The sequence below is a fragment of the Arachis hypogaea genome, chromosome 11, assembly GCF_003086295.3.
Source record: "Arachis hypogaea cultivar Tifrunner chromosome 11, arahy.Tifrunner.gnm2.J5K5, whole genome shotgun sequence".
NCBI classification, from domain to species: domain Eukaryota; kingdom Viridiplantae; phylum Streptophyta; class Magnoliopsida; order Fabales; family Fabaceae; genus Arachis; species Arachis hypogaea.
The window spans coordinates 45231505-45256096 of record NC_092046.1 but is presented as its reverse complement, the minus strand read 5'-3'; the positions used below and the strand labels follow the sequence as shown (position 1 = coordinate 45256096).

Genomic DNA, 24592 nt, shown 5'->3' with positions numbered 1-24592 from the left:
GGGTTAGGAACGAGGTTTTCTGTTGGTCGGGTTGATACATCGGTATTTGGTTGTACCCTAAGTAGGCGTCCATGAAAGAAAGGTACTTGTATCTCGATGAGGCGTCGACTAGGGTGTCTATATTCGGGAGTGGATAGGGATCTGTTAGGCAGGCTTTGTTGAGGTCGGTGTAATCAGTGCATATCTGCCACTTTCCATTTGACTTTTTGACCAGTACGACATTGGCCAACCATAATGGGTACTTGACCTCCCTTATGAACCCTACTTCTAATAAGGCCTGCACTTGTTCTTCCACAGCTTGCGATCTCTCTGGGCCGAGCTTCCTGTGTTTCTGTTGTACTGGCCGAGATCCAGGGTATATTGCCAATTTATGGCACATTAGTTCGGGATCAATACCAGGAAGGTCTGCGGCCTTCTAGGCAAATAGGTCAGAATTTGCCTTTAAGAACTTTGTCAGCAACTCCTCTCCTTTTAGGTTCGCCCCTATGTTTGTTGTTTTGTCTTGGGTATCTCCAATCTGAACTTCTTCGGTCTCGCCTTCTGGTTGGGGCCGAAGTTCTTCGCGAGCTCAGGTTCCCCCGAGTTCAATAGTGTTGGCTTCTTTTCCTCTGGGGTCACCCTTGAGTTTCAGACTTTCGTTGTAATAGTGTCGCGCAAGTTTTTGGTCTCCCTTTACAGTGGCGATCCCTTCTGGCGTTGGGAACTTCATGCATAGGTGTGGAGTGGAGACCATCGCGGCGAGCTGATTTAGCGTTGTCCGACCTATGAGGGCGTTGTATGCTAAGCTCACGTTGACTACGATGTAGTCTATACTTAGCATTCTAGACCGTGTTCCTTTTCCGAAGGTTGTGTGCAGTGGGATGTACCCAAGTGGTTGGATTGGGGTGCCTCCGAGCCCGAATAGACTATTAGGATATACTCTGAGCTCTTTTTCTTGTAGGCTGAGCTTGTTGAAGGCGGATTTAAACAGGATATCCGTAGAGCTTCCTTGGTCTACCAGTGTTCGGTGGAGATTGGCATTGGCAAGTATGATGGTAACGACCACGGGGTCATCATGCCCCGGGATGATGTCTGCGGCATCTTCTTGAGTGAAGGTAATAGTGGGGAGGTCGACCGACCTATCCCCCCTCCGACATGGTACACCTCTTTAAGGTGTCTTTTGAGGGATGACTTAGAAATCCCTCCTCCTGTGAATCCTCCGTTTATGATGTGAATATGTCTCTTAGGGGTGTGAGGGGGATGTTCAACTTGTTCGCTCTCTTCATCCCTTCTTCTCTTTTTTAGTTTGTCCGTTCTATTGGCTAAGAATCGATCTAGTCTCCCTTCTCGTGCTAATTTTCCTATCACGTTCTTCAGGTCGTAGCACTCGTTGGTAGGATGCCCGTAGATTCGGTGGTATTCGCAATACTCTGTCCGACTTCCTCGTTTTTTGTGTTTAATCGGGCGAGGGGATGGGATCTTCTCAGTGTTGCATATCTCTTGGTAGACATCCACAAGGGACACCCGGGGTGTAGTTGTGGTACTTTCTGGGTTTCTCAGTAGGTTGGTCTTCTTTCGTTCCAGGACTCTTTATCCTTGTCTCGAGGTGGTAGGAGAATCCGGTCTTTGAGGCTTCTCCTAATCGGGAGTTCTCCTCCATATTGATGTACTTTTTCGCCCGTTCTTGTACCTCGTTCAGAATTTTTGGGTGTTTCTTGGATATGAAGTGGCTAAAGGGTCCTTCCCACAGACCGTTGATGAGTCCCATAATTGTTGCTTCTGTAGGGAGATTTTGTATGTCAAGGCATGCTTTATTGAATCTCTCCATATAACTGCGGAGGCTTTCCCGATCTCCTTGTTTAATCCCTAGCAGGCTTGGAGCGTGCTTGGTTTTGTCTTTCTGGATGGAGAACCTGGCTAAGAACTTCTTGGCGAGGTCATCAAAGCTTGTGATCGACCTTGGTGGCAGGCTGTCGAGCCACTTTATCGCCATTTCGGTCAAGGTGGTCGGGAAGGCTTTGCAACGGGTTGCGTGTGAGGCATCCATGAAGTACATCTGGCTTCTGAAGTTGATGAGGTGATGACTTGGGTCGGACGTACCATTGTATGGGGTTAGGTTAGGTTTTTTGAAGTCATTCGGGACTTTAGCCTTCATGATTCCTTTTGTGAACGGGTCTTGGTCCTTGTGGGGGCTATCCTCGCAGTTGAACCGAGCTGTTTTAGTTTTGAGGTCGGCTTCGAGCTTCAAAAGTTTGTCTTCCAGCTCTGGACGCCGTCTTGTTTCTCTCTGGAGATCTCGTTTGGCTTCGCGCTGACGTTCGGCTTCTTGTTCGAGCTGTTTGAGGCGATCCTGTTGTTCACGAATTACATCTAAATTTTCTGTGTTCTGAGTCTACTTGTCTCCCTTGGATTGGTGTGTCTCCTTTGGGGAGTTTGGTGTGGCATTCGTGTTCTTAAGTGGTGTTCCTTCTTCTAATCCCGAGTTGAGGTCGTTGGCAAGGTTGCTTGCCTTGGTGATGGGATGACTTCCAGGTTTCCCGACAACGGCGCCAATGTTCCGAGGGTTACCTGAAACAGGGAGGTGGATCTCAGATGAGATCTTCGGGTTTGGCCAAGACTGTTGTGCCCGACTTGTTGGAGACTTAAGATGCTGCAGGTCCTCGATCACCGGAGGGGGGTGGTACCTGCAAGAGACTCCGATGCTTAAGTTAGCGCGGGCTTTAAGTAGGTTTTTAGTAGAATTGGAGTATGAGTTATACCTGGGTGCTCCAGTGTATTTATAGTAGTGCCTTGATGATCTTCCTTTGAGATAAGTTGGTTATCTTATCTTATCTTTTGGGGAGGAGATCTTTATCTTTTGTCCGACCGCCCTTTGGTGGGCGGTGGTTCCTTCGCTTTGGGCCTTCTTGGGCCTCTGAGGCGTTTGTCCGAGCTCTTTCCGAAGAGGTCGGTGGTGGGCCAACCTTTCATGAGGTCGGTCCCTTTGTCTTCAGCCAACTCGGCCTTATAGCTCGGACCGGTGTATGAACAATAGCCATAAGTGACATTTTCTCAAACACTTCATGAGCAAGAATGAAAGATATTATAAAATTGATAAGATAACTCAAATTAAAGCTATCCACTACAAACAACTAACAATAACAAAGTAATTAACAACAATGAACATGAAATTCCTCAATGCATTAATAGAAATCAATCTCAACAAGATCCAAATTCAAGATCCAAAATGACTAGAATAACAAGAACACTAAATGAAATTAGAGGAGGGAAACTACAAATTAAAGCAATCTAAAATTGGAATTAACACAGATCTAACCAAAAGATCCAAGTGAAATTGAATTGACAACACTAAAACCAAGAGAAGTGAGAGTTTCTCTCTCTAGAATTCAAACTAAAACTAAAACTAAAGTGTGTGGTGAGTCATTGATTCCCCTTCACTCCCAACCTTTTATCCTCAAATTGGGCTCGAAAATGGGTCAAAAATCAGCTCAAAAATTGCCCCCAGCATTTTCTCTTTAATGAGGCACATGACGCTTGTCGCGCGTACGCGTCATCGAACTTTGCATGAGGCCACGCGTATGCATCAGTCACGGGTACGCATCAATGGACGATGCTCTTAGTCACACGCACGCGTCAGCCACCTGTACGCGTCATCACCAGTTTTTCAAATCTTTAATTCTTTATGTTCCTTCCACTTTTGCATGCTTCCTTTCCATCCTCTAAGCCATTCCTGCCCTATAACCCTGATAACACTCAACAAACGCATCACGGCATCGAATGGTAAAAATTAGTAATTTAATGGCCTAGGAAGCATATTTTCAACCATAACATAAAATTAGTAAGGAATCTTAAAAACATGTAAATTATATAGATAAGTGTTAGAAGAGTTGACAAAATCCACTCAATTCAACCCAAAATAAACCATAAAATTATAGTTTATCAACCTCCCCACACTTACATATTAGCATGTCCTCATGCTAACTCAAGGAGACCAAAAGAGTGAAGGAAAATGGTAGGACTTATGCAATGCAACCTATCTATATGAATGCAACTACATGCTAAATGCTTCTACCTACTTGGTTAAAAGTAAATCAACCTCCATGAACATATATGAACAAGTAGGGCTAAGATAGTCATGTATTCATGAATTCCACTAATTCAAATCTCAAAATGAAGTACAAATAGGCTTGTAAGAAGAAAGCTCATGAAAGCCGGGAACAAAGAATTGAGTATCGAACCCTCACCGAAAGTGTTTGCACTTTGATCTCTCTAATGTTTGAAGGTCAATTCTCTCGGTTCTCTACTCATCTTACTTTCTAAGGCTTGCTCTTCTTCTACCAATCAACATATGTTCAATGCATGAATACACATATCAAGAGGTCTTTTCGAGGGTTGTAATGGGGTGAGGGTCAAGGTAGGATTATATTTGGTCAAGTGGACTAAAATTTGAATCCTTGATTAACCTAAAATTCTCACCTAACCTAAGAAAATCCATGTAATCAAAATGCAAAACCTAACTACCCATTGACTATCTTTTACCACATATTCATGCATCCCAATTTTGAGTACAATACATATACATTACTATCACACTACTTACTTTGGGGCATTTTGTCCCCTTTTTATTGCTTTCTTTTTCTCTTTTTCTTCTTTTTTGTTTTTCTTTTCTTTTTTTCTTTCTTTTTTTTTATTTTTCTTTTTATTTTTCTTTTGCTTCCTTCTTGTATGTGTGGTGGGTAGTATTGATGACAAGTCATCTTAGCCTATTTTAACTAATCTTTTTCTTTTGTTTTCATTAGAATTATGCACTTTCTTGAGCTACAAGCAAGCCAATTAGCTAGATTTTCATGTTTCCTTTGATTTAATCAACCATGTATGAATTCATGCTATTTCATGAGGTTTTATACTATAATTGTCACATATTATGAAAGAATGAATATCTCATGATTTTAAGCATAGCTTTGATGTGTTTGGTTGATTAATGATAGGTGAAGAAAGCTTGGAGAAAGGTTGAAGCAAGAAGGCATAGCTAGGAGTAAAGAGAAGACAATGGAATAAGCGAAATTGAACCAGGAAGCAAAAAGCTGGACCTAAAGTTAGCCTCAAACTTTTGCACAAACTTTTGGGTGAAAAGTTAGCCCCAACGTTAGCCCCTAACTTGGAGGCTAACGTTGGCATAATGAAAATCACTCCCTGGGTACCAAAAGTTTGCGCCAACGTTAGCCCCCTAACTTGGTGGCTAACGTTGGCACATGAAAATCACCCCTGGGCACCAAAAGTTTGCGCCAACGTTAGCCCCCTAACTTTGAGGCTAACGTTGGCATGAAGAAAACCTCCCTGGGCACCAAAAGTTTGCGCCAACGTTAGCCCCCTAACTTGGTGGCTAACGTTGGCACATGAAAATCACAAGGGGAGGAGCAAAAGTTTGCGCCAACGTTAGCCCCTAACTTGGTGGCTAACGTTGGCGCCACAAGTGCACAAGGTAAGGCCAACGTTAGGGCCAAAGTTAGACCCCTAACTTTGGCACCAACGTTGGTATCAGATGGATATAGGTGCTGATATGAAAAGTTTGGGCAAAAGTTAGCCCCCTAACTTTTGCTCAAACTTTTGGTCCAACTTTTGCAAAACTCAAACCCGGTTCAATTGGTTCGTTTTGGTTCCTCTTCAAACTCCAAGAGCAATCAACCAAGGCCTCTTTCAACCCAATTCCACCAAGAGCAAAGGCCCAACTCAAGGCTTGAAGATCATTGGAAGAAAGTGTATAAATAGGATAGAATTCAAGTTTTCGGAGAGCTTTCTTTTGGAATTTTCATAATAGTTTTCGGAGAGCTTTTGATATTGAGTGATCTTTAATTTCTTTGTCTTGGGGAAGGAGAATACACTTCTCTTCCTCTCAGTTTTATTGCTTTCAATTTCAATTACAATTGTCTTGGATTTTTGGGTTGGAGAATTGAAGAAATTCTGTTTCAATCTCAACCTTGGATCTGACTGCTTTATTTACTGCTTGATTGAATTTCAATTTCTGTTAATTGCTCTTCATCCACTTTCTTTGAATTTCAATTTCTATTTCTTGTTGGATCTAGGAAGGCATTGAGATCTAGACTTGGTTTTCTAGTCTCTGGGTCCTGAGATCTAATTTTCCAATTTTACATTTTCTGTTTACTGTTTTCATGTTCATTTAATTTTCTGCTTCAAGATCTAAACTAACCCAAACCTTCTTCTACTTCTCTGATTGATGCAATTTACTTTTTCTTGTTTAAATTCTGCAAATCCAATCCCCAATTCCCTTTACAATTCCAGCCATTTACATTTCTTGCACTTTAAGATTCCGCTATTTACATTTCTTGCATTCTAAGTTTCTGCTATTTAATTTCGTGTTCTTTAAGATTCAGCATTTTAATTCCCTGTTCTCTTTACTTCCATGCAATTTAATTTCTGCAAATCACAAAACACTCAACCAAATCTTGATTCGCTTGACTAAATTAACCACTAAGCTAAAATTGCTCAATCCTTCAATCCCTGTGGGATCGACCTCACTCCCGTGAGTTTTTATTACTTGATACGACCCGGTACACTTGCCGGTTAGATTTGTGTGTTTTGGAGGAAATTTATTTTTCACCAAAATACTCATCAAGTTTTTGGCGCCGTTGCCGGGGATTGATTAGATTGACAATGATTAAGTGAGGTGGTGATCTAGATCAAGCACTTTCTCTTTAATTTTGATTAACCTACTAACTGTTTGATTTTTTGCTTAAACTAACTAACACTTCAATCTAGAAGTAGATTGAAGTGTCACTGGTTTTGTGCATTTCTCATGCTCTGCTTGTATGTCAGGTACAAGAAGAACCATACCCAATTTTCATGAACAAGACGAAAGAACTCTCATGAGGTTAAGAAGAGCTGAAAGAGGGAAAAATATTGTTGGAGAAGAGGAATCAGACGAAGAATTCCAAGAGATGGAGGAACATTCAACCAATCCACCAGGTGGAGTAGACAACAACAATGACAACCCACCCAGAGGAGAGTTTTGGCTTCCTATACCTTTGCAAATCCTAGACATTGTGGGAGCAGCATCTTGGCTCCAAATGTCAATGCTAACAATTTTGAACTCAAGCCACAACTCATCACTCTGGTTCAGAACAATTGCTCTTTTGGTGGAGGACCACTTGAGGACCCACACCAACATTTATCCACTTTCTTGAGGATATGCAACACTGTCAAAACTAATGGAGTGCCTCCGGACAGTTACAAACTGATGCTATTCCCATTTTCTCTCAGGGACAAGGCCACTCAATGGTTGGAATCTTTTCCAAGGGACAGCATCAATAACTGGGATGATTTGGTAACCAAGTTTCTTGCCAAGTTTTACCCACCTCAGAGGATTATAAGGTTGAAGGCTGAGGTACAAACATTTACACAAATGGAGGCAGAACCCATCTATGAGGCATGGGAGAGGTATAAGGCTCTAATCAGGAAATGTCCCCCTGCCATGTTTAATGAGTGGGAGAAGCTGCAGAACTTCTATGAAGGCTTAACACTGAAATCCCAGGAAGCTTTGGATCATTCAGCTGGAGGTTCCTTGCAACTCATGAAAACTGCAGAGGAGGCTCAAGAACTCATCGATATGGTGGCCAACAACCAATATTTCTTTGCTCATCAAAGAAGCCGCCAACCATCACAAAGGAGAGGAGTAATGGAACTAGAAGGAGTGGATTCAATCCTGGCTCAAAACAAATTAATGCAGCAGCAAATTCAAAAACAATTTGAGCAAATGACCAAAAGGATTGATGGCCTCCAAGTTGCAGCAGTTAACACCAGCCAACCATCAGCCACATGGGGGCAAAATAAAGAAATCCAAGAGGAGCAACAGCAGGAACAAGTCCAGTACATGCATTCAAGCCCAAATGAATTCTATGGTGATACCTACAACCCCTCATGGAAAAATCACCCCAACCTCAGATGGGGAGACACTCACAACCAAAACCAACACCCATGGCAGAGGAATTCAAACCAAAACAACCCAAGAAACAACCAAAACTACAACCAGCAGCAGACTAACCAAAACACATACAGAAAACCTCAAAACAACTACCCTAATCTCAACCAGTACCAATCCAATAACCAACCCACCAACCAAAATGCCTATCATCCACCACCCACATCTCACAACCCACCACAAGCACCACCTGAACCTCAAAGACTCACCAACTTAGAGACCTTGATAGAAAAAATGATGAAACACCAGGAAATAACAAACAAAAACCATGAAGCATCATTAAAGAGCCTAGAGAGGCAGATTGGGCAACTCTCCAAGCAAGTATCTGTTGAGAGATCTTCAAACTCACTGCCCAGTGACACAATCCCAAATCCCAAGGAGGAATGCAAGGCAATACAATTAAGGAGTGGGAGAACATTGATAAGCAACAATGACACTACACAGAAGCAAGCAGAGAGCATCAAAGAACCAACAGAGGATGAGAAGCAAGCAAAGGACGATGAAGCTAAGGAGCAAGTTGTGATGCCAAACAAAAGCACTGAGAAACTTAAAGAGAAGGACAACCAGCCACATAGCTCAAAGAAAGTAATCCAGGGACAGCAGCAAATAGGAAAAAGCATCACACCTCCACTGCCTTATCCCCAGAGGTTCAACAAAGAGGTTAAAGACCAACATTTTCACAAGTTCCTTGAGATTTTTAAGAAGCTAAAAATCAATATTCCCTTGGCTGAAGCACTTGAGCAAATGCCTCTGTATGCCAAATTCTTGAAGGAGCTTGTCAACAAGAAAAGAAGCTGGGATGAGAAAGAAACCATAGTGATCACTGAGGAATGCAGGGCCTTGATTCAAAAGGGGCTTCCTCCCAAGCTTGAGGACCCAGGGAGCTTCCTGTTGCCTTGCACCATTGGGGAATTGACCATCACTAAAGCAATGTGCGATCTCGGAGCAAGTATTAACTTAATACCATCCTCCCTGGTGAAAAAGCTGCATATAGAGGAGGTCAAACCAGTACAAATGTCTCTGGAGCTGGTAGATAAGTCAATGGTATACCCCAGGGGTGTAATTGAAAATCTTTTGGTCAAGGTGGACAGTTTTATATACCTTGCTGATTTTGTGGTTCTAGAATCAAACGATGATGATGGTGACTCTGTTATACTGGGAAGGCCATTCTTGGCCACTGCTAGAGCTATCATAGACGTAGAGGAAGGGGAATTAACTCTCAGGATGCATGACCAGAATGTCACTCTGAAGGTATTACCAGAGGCACAATTTAGCAAGGAGAAGAAAGACTATATGAAAAATGACCAGGAAGGTCACAGCAACATCCCAATGCTAAGGATTGTGCAGACTGATGAAGAAGCCCAAGAGGATATTAGAGTATTAGCCACTGAAAAGAGAGGTCCCCAAGGAAAGCCTACGGCCAGAAAAGAAAGATCAACAAAAGGAAAGATGAAACGCAGAAACAAAGCAAAAAGGGGTTGGAAGAACAGAAAGATTCCAACAGAGGGGCTTTCCAAAGGTGACAAAGTGCAACTGATATATCAACAGCTGGGGGCAAATCAACAAACCGAGGACTACTACACTGTCAGCAACATACTCTCATTAGAGCATGCTGAAATTGAACACCAGAGAACAAAGAAGAGGATCACGGTCAAAGGAGACAAATTGAGGCCCTACAAGCACCAACCACCATAAAAGAAAGCCTCAATGTCAAGCTAGTGACAATAAAAGAGCGCTTGTTGGGAGGCAACCCAACCTGAGGTAGTTTTCTTTTCATAACTTTTTCAATAAGAGTGTTGGATAACTACTATGTATTGCAAGGAGCTAAGTTTGGTGTTGCACACCAAAAACAATCTAAGGGAGAATGCAGGATGCTAAGTTTGGTGTTCCACCAAAACTTCATTTAAAATTTCATTCTAACTTCCTGCACATTGCTAGTTCCAAGCAATCAAACAGATCATTCAACAACTTAACTATTTTTGTTTAGTCTCAATTTCATAACCTTTAGCAAGGACACAAAAGTTTGGCCAGAGTTAACCTGTTGAATCAGAAAAAGTAGCAAGGAATTAAATCTGGGAGTTAACCACCAATTGAAGATACTATGCATCAAAACTCAAAAAGGGGCACAACAGAAAGAAGAACAAAAGAAATGCAAACTAATAGGTTGTATCTATACTTAACCTTTGCTGTTGAGAAATACTTTTGATTGATGTCTTGTTAAAGTGTTCATTTAGTTCAAACAAATTCAAATTTCTTTTAAAATAAGTAGGCTAGTTTATGTGTGTGCTTGTGTGTTTACTTTCACTTGACAAGAAGCATGTTTTGTCCCCTGCATCTTTAAGTTCAATAAAAGAAAATTTTGAATGTGAAGCAAGATGATCTCTGTTAGATAGAAGTAGAATAAAAGTAAGTGGTGGTATGTGTGTGGTTGTATAATAGCTCACTTTTAGTGAATAAAGAGCTAGGATATCTCTTTCTAAGTAAAGAGTGGCCTACTGTCTATGAATCTCAATTAAAAAAAAAATTCCTTGGTTAGAAAGAAAAACAAAAAGAAGAAAAGAAAAGAGATAGCCAAAAAGTGGCAGAACAAAAGGAAACAAAAAGAAACAAAGCTGGACACCAATAGCTTGAACTTTAAAATATATGCCTGTGATGTCTTTGTACTAGGATCTGCTTGGATTAGTAAGCTCTTAGGAGTGCATCAACACTCGGTGACTTGGGTTAACTAATCCGGGATCATCAGCTGAAAGTCCACTATCAAGAGCAACCTAACTACAAGGCATTTAGTAACCCAAAGAGGTGCTGGGCATCAATGTTTTAAGAAGGAATGTGAGCCAAGTGTCTATGGTGAATAATGTGTCAAGTATAAAGAAAAGAAAATGAACTTGCTACACATGACACTCAAATAAAGCTTATAAACAAAGTAATAGCCAAGGATAAAGGAATAATGAGAGGTCATAGCAGTATGTTACTTGAAGCTTGAAGGAGACTTTCTAGGCCTAGGAGTCAGTAAGAAGTGAGTATTTACATATCCACACAAAACCCCATGAACTATCAATAATACTCTGCTAGCAAGAACATCCTCTTCCATTTCATTCTTTCTTCTCAATAAATCTTTTCTTGCTTGGGGACAAGCAAGCTTTAAGTTTGGTGTTGTGATGACAAGTCATCTTAGCCTATTTTAACTAATCTTTTTCTTTTGTTTTCATTAGAATTATGCACTTTCTTGAGCTACAAGCAAGCCAATTAGCTAGATTTTCATGTTTCCTTTGATTTAATCAACCATGTATGAATTCATGCTATTTCATGAGGTTTTATACTATAATTGTCACATATTATGAAAGAATGAATAGCTCATGATTTTAAGCATAGCTTTGATGTGTTTGGTTGATTAATGATAGGTGAAGAAAGCTTGGAGAAAGGTTGAAGCAAGAAGGCATAGCTAGGAGTAAAGAGAAGACAATGGAATAAGTGAAATTGAACCAGGAAGCAAAAAGCTGGACCTAAAGTTAGCCTCAAACTTTTGCACAAACTTTTGGGTGAAAAGTTAGCCCCAACGTTAGCCCCTAACTTGGAGGCTAACGTTGGCATGATGAAAATCACTCCCTGGGTACCAAAAGTTTGCGCCAACGTTAGCCCCCTAATTTGGTGGCTAACGTTGGCACATGAAAATCACCCCTGGACACCAAAAGTTTGCGCCAACGTTAGCCCCCTAACTTTGAGGCTAACGTTGGCATGAAGAAAACCTCCCTGGGCACCAAAAGTTTGCGCCAACGTTAGCCCCCTAACTTGGTGGCTAACGTTGGCACATGAAAATCACAAGGGGAGGAGCAAAAGTTTGCGCCAACTTTAGCCCCTAACTTGGTGGCTAACGTTGGCGCCACAAGTGCACAAGGTAAGGCCAACGTTAGGGCCAAAGTTAGACCCCTAACTTTGGCACCAACGTTGGTATCAGATGGATATAGGTGCTGATATGAAAAGTTTGGGCAAAAGTTAGCCCCCTAACTTTTGCTCAAACTTTTGGTCCAACTTTTGCAAAACTCAAACCCGGTTCAATTGGTTCGTTTTGGTTCCTCTTCAAACTCCAAGAGCAATCAACCAAGGCCTCTTTCAACCCAATTCCACCAAGAGCAAAGGCCCAACTCAAGGCATGAAGATCATTGGAAGAAAGTGTATAAATAGGATAGAATTCAAGTTTTTGAAGAGCTTTCTTTTGGAATTTTCATAATAGTTTTCGGAGAGCTTTTGATATTGAGTGATCTTTAATTTCTTTGTCTTGGGGAAGGAGAATACACTTCTCTTCCTCTCAGTTTTATTGCTTTCAATTTCAATTACAATTGTCTTGGATTTTTGGGTTGGAGAATTGAAGAAATTCTGTTTCAATCTCAACCTTAGATCTGACTGCTTTATTTACTGCTTGATTGAATTTCAATTTCTGTTAATTGCTCTTCATCCACTTTCTTTGAATTTCAATTTCTATTTCTTTTTGGATCTAGGAAGGCATTGAGATCTAGACTTGGTTTTCTAGTCTCTGGGTCCTGAGATCTAATTTCCCAATTTTACATTTTCTGTTTACTATTTTCATGTTCATTTACTTTTTTGCTTCAAGATCTAATCTAACCCAAACCTTCTTCTACTTCTCTGATTGATGCAATTTACTTTTCCTTGTTTAAATTCTGCAAATCCAATCCCCAATTCCCTTTACAATTCCAGCCGTTTACATTTCTTGCACTTTAAGATTCCGCTATTTACATTTCTTGCATTCTAAGTTTCTGCTATTTAATTTCGTGTTCTTTAAGATTCAGCATTTTAATTCCCTGTTCTCTTTACTTCCATGCAATTTAATTTCTGCAAATCACAAAACACTCAACCAAATCTTGATTCGCTTGACTAAATTAACCACTAAGCTAAAATTGCTCAATCCTTCAATCCTTGTGGGATCGACCTCACTCCCGTGAGTTTTTATTACTTGATACGACCCGGTACACTTGCCGGTTAGATTTGTGTGTTTTGGAGGAAATTTATTTTTCACCAAAATACTCATCAAGTATATATATACACAATAGATTGATGCATATGATTAAGGTATTGAATGCAAGAATATGCGCCGAACTATTTTTTTCATATTTTAACAAAAAATATAAAATGCCCAATTCCCAAACCAAATGTTCCCAACCCAATTTTCCCACACTTAATTCATGTACACTCTCACTAGTCTAAGTTAACCAAGGATTCAAATTAAGGACATTCATTGTTTTCCGCTTAGAGTACGTTAGTGATGTGCTAAAATAAAGAACAAATGGGGTTAAATAGGCTCAACATCGGTTTGCAAAGGATTGATGAAAGGGTAAGGCCATTTGGGTATGTGAGCTTAGTGAAACAAAGGCCTCAATCACATAAATGCATTCATACATCAAAAATGGAAATATAGAATCAAGCAAGACAAATATCACAATCTTAGAGAGAACAACACACACCGAAACAAAATATATTGGTTGATAAGATGCAACCAATCAATTAGGCTCAAAATCTCCCTAGGCTTGTGTATTCTAGCTCTAAAACCATGTTCCAAAATAAATTTTTTCAAGCAAGTTCAACAAAAGTTTTGATTCAAATTAGTGAAATGCCCTAGAATAGTTTTTTGAAAAGGAAATCATCACTTCAACCAAGTAGTCCTAACAAGAAAGAAGTAGTAAAATATGTACAACTTCTAACTAACATGCAATCTATCATGCAATGCAACTAACTACAAAATCAAATTATACTAACTAATAAATAAAATCTAGGTTTGGTGTTGGTGAAAGGAGTAGTTACCCACAGAAGTCGGTCTTCGACCTCTCCACACTTAAAGATTACACCGTCCTTGGTGCATGCAAAGATGAGCAAGTAGATCCGGAATTGCCACTCTCAATGGCCTAAGGATGGTGTGACAGGGGCCCTATGTCCACCTCTTGATGCTTTTCTGTGCCATAACTCGAAGTGGACTTCGAAGTGTCGGACTCCTCCAATGGGGGGATAGACGACTAAGGTGCGTCCTCTCTCGGCGATCGTCCTGAAAAGGAGGGAAAGAGGGAAACAGGAAGCTGAGAGAGAAGGACACAATACTAAGAAAGTTCTAGCAAAGAGTAAAGCCAAACAAGAATAGCGTGTCTCCATTACATGGTAGCTACAACACGTAAGAGAGAAAACAATAAAAGCATTAAGGCATATCACTAGCACTTGATGCATGAGTCAAGAGGCACACAAGTATAGAACAAGAAAAAGCAACTCATGCATCGAAAGTAATAAAGATAAACACATGCAAGAATAGGGAAGACATGAGAAAAGCACTAACCCACTCTAACTCGAAAGCAATGGAACACAAAGATAAATGAATACAGAGTTAGAGAGGAATAAACCACTAATTCATGCATTATGTGACAAGAATAGCAAGCTTAGAATGGACAAGAAATGCATCACCATGTGATGAGCGGATAATTTATACGCTTTTTGGCATTGTTTTTAGTATGTTTTTAGTAGGATCTAGTTACTTTTAGGGATATTTTCCTTAGTTTTTATGTTAAATTCACATTTCTGGACTTTACTATGAGTTTGTGTATTTTTCTGTGATTTCAGGTATTTTCTGACTGAAATTGAGGGACTTGAGCAGAAATCAGATTCAGAGGTTGAAGAAGGACTGCTGATGCTGTTGGATTCTGACCTCCCTGCACTAAAAGTGTATTTTCTGGAGCTACAGAACTCGAAATGGCGCGCTTCCAATTGCGTTGGAAAGTAGACATCCAGGGCTTTCCAGCAATATATAATAGTCCATACTTTGGCCAAGAATTGACGACGTAAACTGGCGTTCAACACCAGCCTTCTGCCCAAATCTGGCGTCCAGCGCCAGATAAGGATCCAAAACCAGAGTTGAACGCCCAAACTGGCACAGAAACTGGCGTTCAACTCCACAAATGGCCTCTGCACGTGCTACACTTCAGCTCAGCCCAAACATACACCAAGTGGGCCCAGGAAGTGGATTTATGCATCAATTACTTACTCATGTAAACCCTAGTAGCTAGTTTATTATAAATAGGACCCTTTACTAGTCTTTTTGACCATCTTTGGTCTCAGTTTTAATCCATTGTTCATCTTAGGAGACTATTGATCACGTTTTAGGGGGCTGGCCATCTCGGCCATGCCTGGACCTTCACTTATGTATTTTCATACGGTAGAGTTTCTACACTCCATAGATTAAGGTGTGGAGCTCTGCTGTTCCTCAAAGATTAATGCAAAGTACTACTATTTTCTATTCAATTCTTTTTATTTCGCTTCTAAGATATCCATTCGCACCCAAGAACGTGATGAAGGTGATGATTATGTGTGACGCTCATCATCCTTCTCCCTTATGAACGCGTGCCTGACAAACACTTCTGTTCTACATGAATTAAGCTAGAATGAGTATCTCTTAGATCTCCTAACCGGAATCTTCGTGGCGTAAGCTAGAATGATGGCGGCATTCAAGAGAATCCGAAAAGTCTAAACCTTGTCTGTGGTATTCCGAGTAGGATTCAATGATTGAATGACTGTGACGAGCTTCAAACTCGCGATTGTTGGGCGTTAGTGACAGACGCAAAAGGAGGGTGAATCCTATTCCAGCATGATCGAGAACTGACAGATGAATAGCCGTGCCGTGACAGGGTGCGTGAGCATATTATTCACTGAGAGGAGGGGATGTAGCCACTGACAACGGTGATGCCCTTGCATAAAGCCAGCCATGGAAAGGAGTAAGACTGATTGGATGAAGATAGCAGGAAAGCAGAGGTTCAGAGGAACGAAAAGCACCTCCATTCGCTTATCTGAAATTCCTACCAATGATTTACATAAGTATCTCTATCCCTATTTTATTATATCATATTCAAAAACACCATTATCACTTTATATCTGCCTGACTGAGATTTACAAGGTGACCATAGCTTGCTTCATACCAACAATCTCCGTGGGATTCGACCCTTACTCACGTAAGGTATTACTTGGACGACCCAGTGCACTTGCTGGTTAGTTGTATCGAAGTTGTGACAATTATGCATTAAGATCAAAGCACCAAGCTTTGGAGCCATTACCAGGGATTGTTCGAGCCTGGACATCACAATTTCGTGTACCAAGTTTTTGGCGCCGTTGCCGGGGATTGTTTGAGTTTGGACAACTGACGGTTCATCTTGTTGCTCAGATTGGGTAACTTTCTTTTCGTTTTCTTTTCAAAAATCTTTCAAAAATATTTTCAAAAAAAATTTTCTCTTTTGTTTTCGAAAAAAAAAAATTAAAAATGTTTTCAAAAATTTATTCAAAATTTTTAAGAATGAATTCTAGTGTTTCATGAAGCATGTTGAAGCCTGGCTGGCTGTAAAGTCATGTCTAAATTTATTTGGACTGAGGCTTGCAATTTGTTATCAAAGAGCAATATACTCTCGTGTTAAAGGCTGAAGCTTGGCTGGCCATTGGCCATGTCTAGTGTTTTGGACTGGAGCTTTCTTTGAAAGCTTGGTTGGCTAGTGAGCCATGTCTAATTCCTGGACTGAAGCTTTAGACTAACATGGTAAGATTCCTGGAATTCATATTAAAAATTTCTGGAATCCTTATTTTTCCTTTTAATATGCGAAAAATATAAAAAAAAATTAAAAAAAAATTTAGAAAATCATAAAAATAAAAAATATTTTGTGTTTCTTGTTTGAGTCTTGAGTCATGTTATAAGTTTGGTGTCAATTGCATATGCATCTTACATTTTTCGAAAATTTCATGCATTCATAGTGTTCTTCATGATCTTCAAGTTGTTCTTGGTAAGTCTTCTTGTTTGATCTTGATGATTTTTTGTTTCGTGTCTTTTCATGTTTATCATATGCATTCTTGAATTCTTAGTGCGTAAGCATTAAAGAATTCTAAGTTTGGTGTCTTGCATGTTTTCTTTGCATTAAAAATTTTTCAAAAATATGTTCTTGATGTTCATCATGACATTCAAAGTGTTCTTGGTGTTCATCTTGACATTCATAGCATTCTTGCATGCATCACATGTTTTGATCTAAAAAAATTTCATGCATTGCATAATTTTCATGTTTTTCATAAAAATTTCAAAAATCAAAAAAATATCTTTCCCTTTTTCTCTCATCAAATTCGAAAATTTGAGTTGACTTTTTCAAAAATTTTTAAAAATCAAATTGTTTCTCATGAGTCAAATCAAATTTTCAATTTGAAAATCTTATCTTTTTCAAAATCTTTTTCAAAAATCAAATCTTTTTCAAAATTATTAGTTATTTTCGAAAATTCCAAAAATATTTTTCAAAAATCTTTTTCTTATTTTTATACCAAATTTTCGAAAATAACATAATCAATTAATGTTTTGATTCAAAAATTTGAAGTTTGTTACTTGCTTGTTAAGAAAGATTCAAATTTTAAGTTCTAGAATCATATCTTGTGATTTCTTATGAATCAAGTCATTAATTGTGATTTTAAAAATCAAATCTTTTTCAAAACTAATTTAAATCATATCTTTTCAAAAATATCTTCTTATCTTATCTTTTTCAAAAATATCTTTTCAAAATATCTTTTCTAACTTCCTAACTTCTTATCTTTTCAAAAATTGTTTCAACTAACTAACTAACTTTTTGTTTGTTTCTTAACTTTTTCAAAACTACCTAACTATCTCTCTCTCTCTAATTTTCGAAAATATCTCCCCCTTTTTCAAAAATTTCTTTTTAATTAACTAATTATTTTTATTTTTATTTCAAAAATTTTCGAAAAAAATACTAAACATTTTTCAAAAACCATTTTCAAAAATCACTAACTCTTTTTCAAAATAATTTTCAAAAATTATCCCTCCCTCATCCTATTCTATTTATTCATTCATATCCTAACATCTCATCTCACATCTCTTCCATCGGTACAGTTGTGTTTCTTCCTTTACATCACATTCTTTGTCTCCCCCTCTTTTCTTCCACTCACAAAGGGATCCCTATACTGTGGTATAAAGGATCTCTATTATTATTATTATTTTTCTGTGCCTTCTTCTTTGTCATATGAGCAGGAGCAAGGACAAGAACATTATTGTGGAAGCAGATCCAGAACCTGAAAGGACTCTGAAGAGAAAATTAAGAGAAGCTAAAATACAACAATCCAGAGAAAACCTTTCAGAAATTTTCGAACAGGCAGAGGAGATGGCAGCCGAAAATAATAATAATGTAAGGAAGATGCTTGGTGACTTTACTGCACCTAATTCCAATTTACATGGAAGAAGCATCTCCATTCCTGCCATTGGAGCAAACAACTTTGAGCTGAAACCTCAATTAGTTTCTCTGATGCAGCAGAACTGCAAGTTTCATGGACTTCCATCTGAAGATCCTTTTCAGTTCTTAACTGAATTCTTGCAGATATGTGATACTGTTAAGACTAATGGAGTAGATCCTGAAGTCTACAGGCTCATACTTTTCCCTTTTGCTGTAAGAGACAGAGCTAGATTATGGTTGGATTCTCAACCCAAAGACAGCCTGAACTCTTGGGATAAGCTGGTCACGGCTTTCTTAGCCAAGTACTTTCCTCCTCAAAAGCTGAGCAAGCTTAGAGCTGATGTTCAAACCTTCAGACAGAAAGAAGGTGAATCCCTCTATGAAGCTTGGGAAAGATACAAACAGTTGACCAAAAAGTGTCCTTCTGACATGCTTTCAGAATGGACCATCCTGGATATATTCTATGATGGTTTATCTGAGCTATCAAAGATGTCACTGGACACTTCTGCAGGTGGATCCATTCACCTAAAGAAAACGCCTGCAGAAGCTCAAGAACTCATTGACATGGTTGCTAATAACCAGTTCATGTACACTTCTGAAAGGAATCCTGTGAATAATGGGACGCCTATGAAGAAGGGAGTTCTTGAGGTTGATACTCTGAATGCCATATTGGCTCAGAATAAAATATTGACTCAGCAAGTCAATATGATCTCTCAGAGTCTGCATGGAATGCAAGCTGCATCCAACAGTACTCAAGAGGCATCTTCTGAAGAAGAAGCCTATGATCCTGAGAACCCTGCAATAGCAGAGGTGAATTACTTAGGTGAACCTTATGGAAACACCTATAACTCAACATGGAGAAATCATCCAAATTTCTCATGGAAGGATCAAAAGCCCCAACAAGGCTTTAATAATGGTGGAAGAAACAGGTTTAGCAATAGCAAGCCTTTTCCATCATCAACTCAGCAACAGACAGAGAACTCTGAACAAAATGCTTCTAATTTAGCAAATCTAGTCTCTGATCTATCTAAGGCCACTGTAAGTTTCATGAATGAAACAAGGTCTTCCATTAGAAATCTGGAAGCACAAGTGGGCCAGCTGAGTAAAAGGATCACTGAAATCCCTCCTAGTACTCTCCCAAGCAATACAGAAGAGAACCCAAAAGGAGAGTGCAAGGCCATTGACATAAGCGCCATGGCCGAACCTGTGAGGAGAGGAGAGGACGTGAATCCCAAGGAGGAAGACCTCCTGGGACGTCCAGTGATCAATAAGGAGCTTCCCTCTGAGGAACCAAAGGACTCTGAGGCTCATCTAGAGACCATAGAGATTCCATTGAACCTCCTTATACCCTTCATGAGCTCTGATGAGTATTCCTCTTCAGAAGAGAATGAGGATGTTACAGAAGAGCAAACTGCCAAGTTTCTTGGTGCAATCATGAAGCTGAATGCCAAATTATTTGGCATTGATACTTGGGAAGTTGAACCTCCCTTGTTCATCAATGAACTAAGTGATCTGGATCAACTGACATTGCCTCAGAAGAGACAGGATCCTGGAAAGTTCATAATACTCTGTACCATAGGCACCATGATCTTTAAGGCTCTGTGTGACCTTGGTTCAGGAATAAACCTCATGCCCCTCTCTGTAATAGAGAAACTGGGAATCTATGGGGTGCAAGCTGCTAAAATCTCACTAGAGATGGCAGACAGCTCAAGAAAACAGGCTTATGGACAAGTAGAAGATGTATTAGTAAAGGTTGAGGGCCTTTACATACCTACTGATTTCATAGTCCTGGATACTGGAAATGAAGAGGATGAATCCATCATCCTAGGAAGACCTTTCCTGGCCACAGCAAGAGCTGTGATTGATATTGACAGAGGTGAAATAGTCCTTCAATGGAATGAGAACTCCCTTGTATTCAAAACCCAAGGATCTCCCTCTGCAACCATGGAGAGGAAGCAGAAAAAGCTTCTCTCAAAGCAGAGTCAACCAGAGCCCCCACAGTCAAACTCTAAGTTTGGTGTTGGGAGGCCACAACCAAACTCTAAGTTTGGTGTTGAACTCCCATATCCAAACTCTAAGTTTGGTGTTGGAGAGTTTCAACAAAGCTCTGCACATCTGTGAGGCTCCATGAGAGCCCACTGTCAAGCTATTGACATTAAAGAAGCGCTTGTTGGGAGGCAACCCAATGTTTATCTAATTCTTATTTTTATTGTTTTTTGTGTTTTCTTAGGTTCATGATCATGAGGAGTCACAAAATAAATAGAAAAATTGAAAACGGAATAAAAAACAGCAGAAGAAAAATCACACCCTGGAGGAGCATCTGTCTGGCGTTCAGCACTAGAACAGAGCATGGTTCTGGCACTGAACGCCCAAAATGGGCAGCTTCTGGGCGCTGAACGCCAGAACAGGCATGGTTCTGGCGTTCAACGCCAGAAATGGCACACAAATGGGCATTGAACGCCCAAAATGGCCACCAACCTGGCGCTGAACGCCCAGAGTTGGGTACAAAGGCATTTTTACATGCCTAATGGGTGCAGGGATGTAAATCCTTGAACACCTCAGGATATGTGGACCCCACAGGATCCACTCAGGATCTGTGGACCCCACAGGATCCCCACCTACCTCCACTCACTTCTTCTCACCACTCTCTTTCACACAACCCCATAAACACTCTTCCCCAAAAACCCTTCACCAATCACCTCAAAACTCTCTTCCCCATCACCTCTTCACCACTCACATCCACCCACTCTTCCCAATAAACCTACCTTATAAACTCCACCTACCTTCAAAATTCAAAACCAATTTCCCACCCAAACCCACCCATATGGCCGAACCAATACCCCACCTCCCTACCCTATATAAAGCCCTCCATTCTTCTTCAAATTCACACAACACACCCCTCTACACTCCTCTTTGCCGAAACCACATTTCCCTCTCCCTCTCCATATTTCTTCTTCTTCTTCTTCTATTCTTTTGTTTATTGCTCGAGGGCGAGCAATATTCTAAGTTTGGTGTGGTAAAAGCATAGCTTTTTTGTTTTTCCATTACCATTGATGGAATCTAAGACCGGAGAATCCTCTAGAAGAGGGAAAGGGAAGACAAAAGCTTCCACATCCGAGTCATGGGAGATGGAAAGGTTCATCTCCAAAGCCCATCAAGACCACTTCTATGACGTTGTGGCCAAGAAGAAGGTGATCCCTGAGGTCCCTTTCAAACTCAAAAGAAATGAGTATCTGGAGATCCGACATGAAATTCAAAGAAGAGGTTGGGAAGTTCTAACAAATCCCATCCAACAAGTCGGCATCCTAATGGCTCAAGAGTTCTATGCCAATGCATGGATCACCAAGAACCATGATCAAAGTAAGAACCCGGATCCAAAGAACTATGTTACAATGGTTCGGGGGAAATACTTAGATTTTAGTCCGGAGAATGTGAGGTTGGCGTTCAACTTACCATACATGGAAGAGAACGCACGCCCCTACACAAGGAGAGTCAACTTTGATCAAAGGTTGGACCAAGTCCTTATGGACATATGTGTAGAAGGAGCTCAATGGAAGATTGACTCCAAAGGCAAGCCGGTTCAACTAAGAAGATTGGACCTCAAGCCTATAGCTAGAGGATGGTTGGAGTTTATTCAATGCTCAATCATTCCCACTAGCAACCGGTCTGAAGTTACTATAGACCGGGCCATCATGATCCATAGCATCATGATTGGAGAAGAGGTGGAAGTTCATGAGATTATACCTCAAGAACTCTACAAGGTGGCTGACAAGTCCTCCACTATGGCAAGGTTAGCCTTTCCTCACCTCATTTGCCACCTATGCAATTCAGCTGGGATTGACATAGAGGGAGATATCCTCATCAAAGAGGACAAGCCCATCACTAAAAAAAGATGGAGCAAGCAAGAGAGCCCAGTCATGGAGCTCAAGAGGCGCAAGAAGCTCATTTCCATGAGATCCCTGAGATGCCTCAAATGCACTTTCCTCCACAAAATTATTGGGAGCAAATCAACACCTCCCTAGGAGAATTAAGTTCCAATATGGGACAATTAAGGGTGGAACATCAAGAGCACTCCATCATGCTTCATGAAATAAGAGAAGATCAAAAAGCAATGAGGGAGGAGCAACAAAGGCAAGGAAGAGACATAGAAGAGCTCAAGGACATCATTGGTTCCTCAAGAAGGAAACGCCACCATCACTAAGGTGGATTCATTCCTTGTTCTTATTTCTTCTGTTTTTCGTTTTCTATGTTACGTGCTTATCTATGTTTGTGTCTTCACTACATGATCATTAGTAGTTAGTAACTTTGTCTTAAAGATATGAATGTCCTATGAATCCATCACCTCTCTTAAATGAAAAATGTTTTAATTCAAAAGAACAAGAAGTACATGAGTTTCGAATTTATCTTTGAACTTAATTTAATTATATTGATGTGGTGACAATGCTTCTTGTTTTCTGAATGTATGCTTGAACAGTGCATATGTCTTTTGAAGTTGTTGTTTAAGAATGTTAAATATGTTGGCTCTTGAAAGAATGATGACTAGGAGACATGTTATTTGATAATCTGAAAAATCATAAAAATGATTCTTGAAGCAAGAAAAAGCAGCAAAGAACAAAGCTTGCAGAAAAAAAAAAGAAGAAAAAAGAAAAAAATAGGCGAAAAAAAAAAGAAAAGTAAAAGAAAAAGAAAGCAGAAAAAGCCAATAACCCTTAAAACCAAAAGGCAAGGGCAAATAAAAAGGATCCCAAGGCTTTGAGCATCAGTGGATAGGAGGGCCTAAAGGAATAAAATCCTGGTCTAAGCGGCTAAACCAAGCTGTCCCTAACCATGTGCTTGTGGCGTGTAGGTGTCAAGTGAAAACTTGAGACTGAGCGGTTAAAGTCAAGGTCCAAAGCAAAAGAAGAGTGTGCTTAAGAACCCTGGACACCTCTAATTGGGGACTTTAGCAAAGCTGAGTCACAATCTGAAAAGGTTCACCCAATTATGTGTCTGTGGCATTTATGTATCCGGTGGTAATACTGGAAAACAAAGTGCTTAGGGCCACGGCCAAGACTCATAAAGAAGCTGTGTTCAAGAATCATCATACTGAACTAGGAGAGTCAATAACACTATTCGAAATCTGAAGTTCCTATAGATGCCAATCATTCTAAACTTCAATGGATAAAGTGAGATGCCAAAACTATTCAAGAGGCAAAAAGCTATAAGTCCCGCTCATATGATTGGAGCTATGTTTTATTGATAGTTTGGAATTTATAGTATATTCTCTTCTTTTTATCCTGTTTGATTTTCAGTTGCTTGGGGACAAGCAACAATTTAAGTTTGGTGTTGTGATGAGCGGATAATTTATACGCTTTTTGGCATTGTTTTTAGTATGTTTTTAGTAGGATCTAGTTACTTTTAGGGATATTTTCCTTAGTTTTTATGTTAAATTCACATTTCTGGACTTTACTATGAGTTTGTGTGTTTTTCTGTGATTTCAGGTATTTTCTGACTGAAATTGAGGGACTTGAGCAGAAATCAGATTCAGAGGTTGAAGAAGGACTGCTGATGCTGTTGGATTCTGACCTCCCTGAACTCAAAGTGAATTTTCTGGAGCTACAGAACTCGAAATGGCGCGCTTCCAATTGCGTTGGAAAGTAGACATCCAGGGCTTTCCAGCAATATATAATAGTCCATACTTTGGCCAAGAATTGACGACGTAAACTGGCGTTCAACGCCAGCCTTCTTCCCAAATCTGGCGTCCAGCGCCAGATAAGGATCCAAAACCAGAGTTGAACGCCCAAACTGGCACAGAAACTGGCGTTCAACTCCATAAATGGCCTCTGCACGTGCTACACTTCAGCTCAGCCCAAACATACACCAAGTGGGCCCAGGAAGTGGATTTATGCATCAATTACTTACTCATGTAAACCCTAGTAGCTAGTTTATTATAAATAGGACCCTTTACTAGTCTTTTTGACCATCTTTGGTCTCAGTTTTAATCCATTGTTCATCTTAGGAGACTATTGATCACGTTTTAGGGGGCTGGCCATCTCGGCCATGCCTGGACCTTCACTTATGTATTTTCATACGGTAGAGTTTCTACACTCCATAGATTAAGGTGTGGAGCTCTGCTGTTCCTCAAAGATTAATGCAAAGTACTACTGTTTTCTATTCAATTCTTCTTATTTCGCTTCTAAGATATCCATTCGCACCCAAGAACGTGATGAAGGTGATGATTATGTGTGACACTCATCATCCTTCTCCTTTATGAACGCGTGCCTGACAAACACTTCTGTTCTACATGAATTAAGCTAGAATGAGTATCTCTTAGATCTCCTAACCGGAATCTTCGTGGCATAAGCTAGAATGATGGCGGCATTCA

General features: G+C 40.0%; 1 non-coding gene across 1 annotated transcript; it reads right to left on the bottom strand.

Moving 5' to 3' along the window:
* Positions 1–18555: 18555 nt before the first annotated feature.
* On the bottom strand, positions 18556–18663 carry LOC112724563 (small nucleolar RNA R71). The gene has a single exon (XR_003163720.1). It is a non-coding gene; the product is annotated as a small nucleolar RNA R71 (small nucleolar RNA).
* Between the last annotated feature and the right edge of the window lie 5929 nt (positions 18664–24592).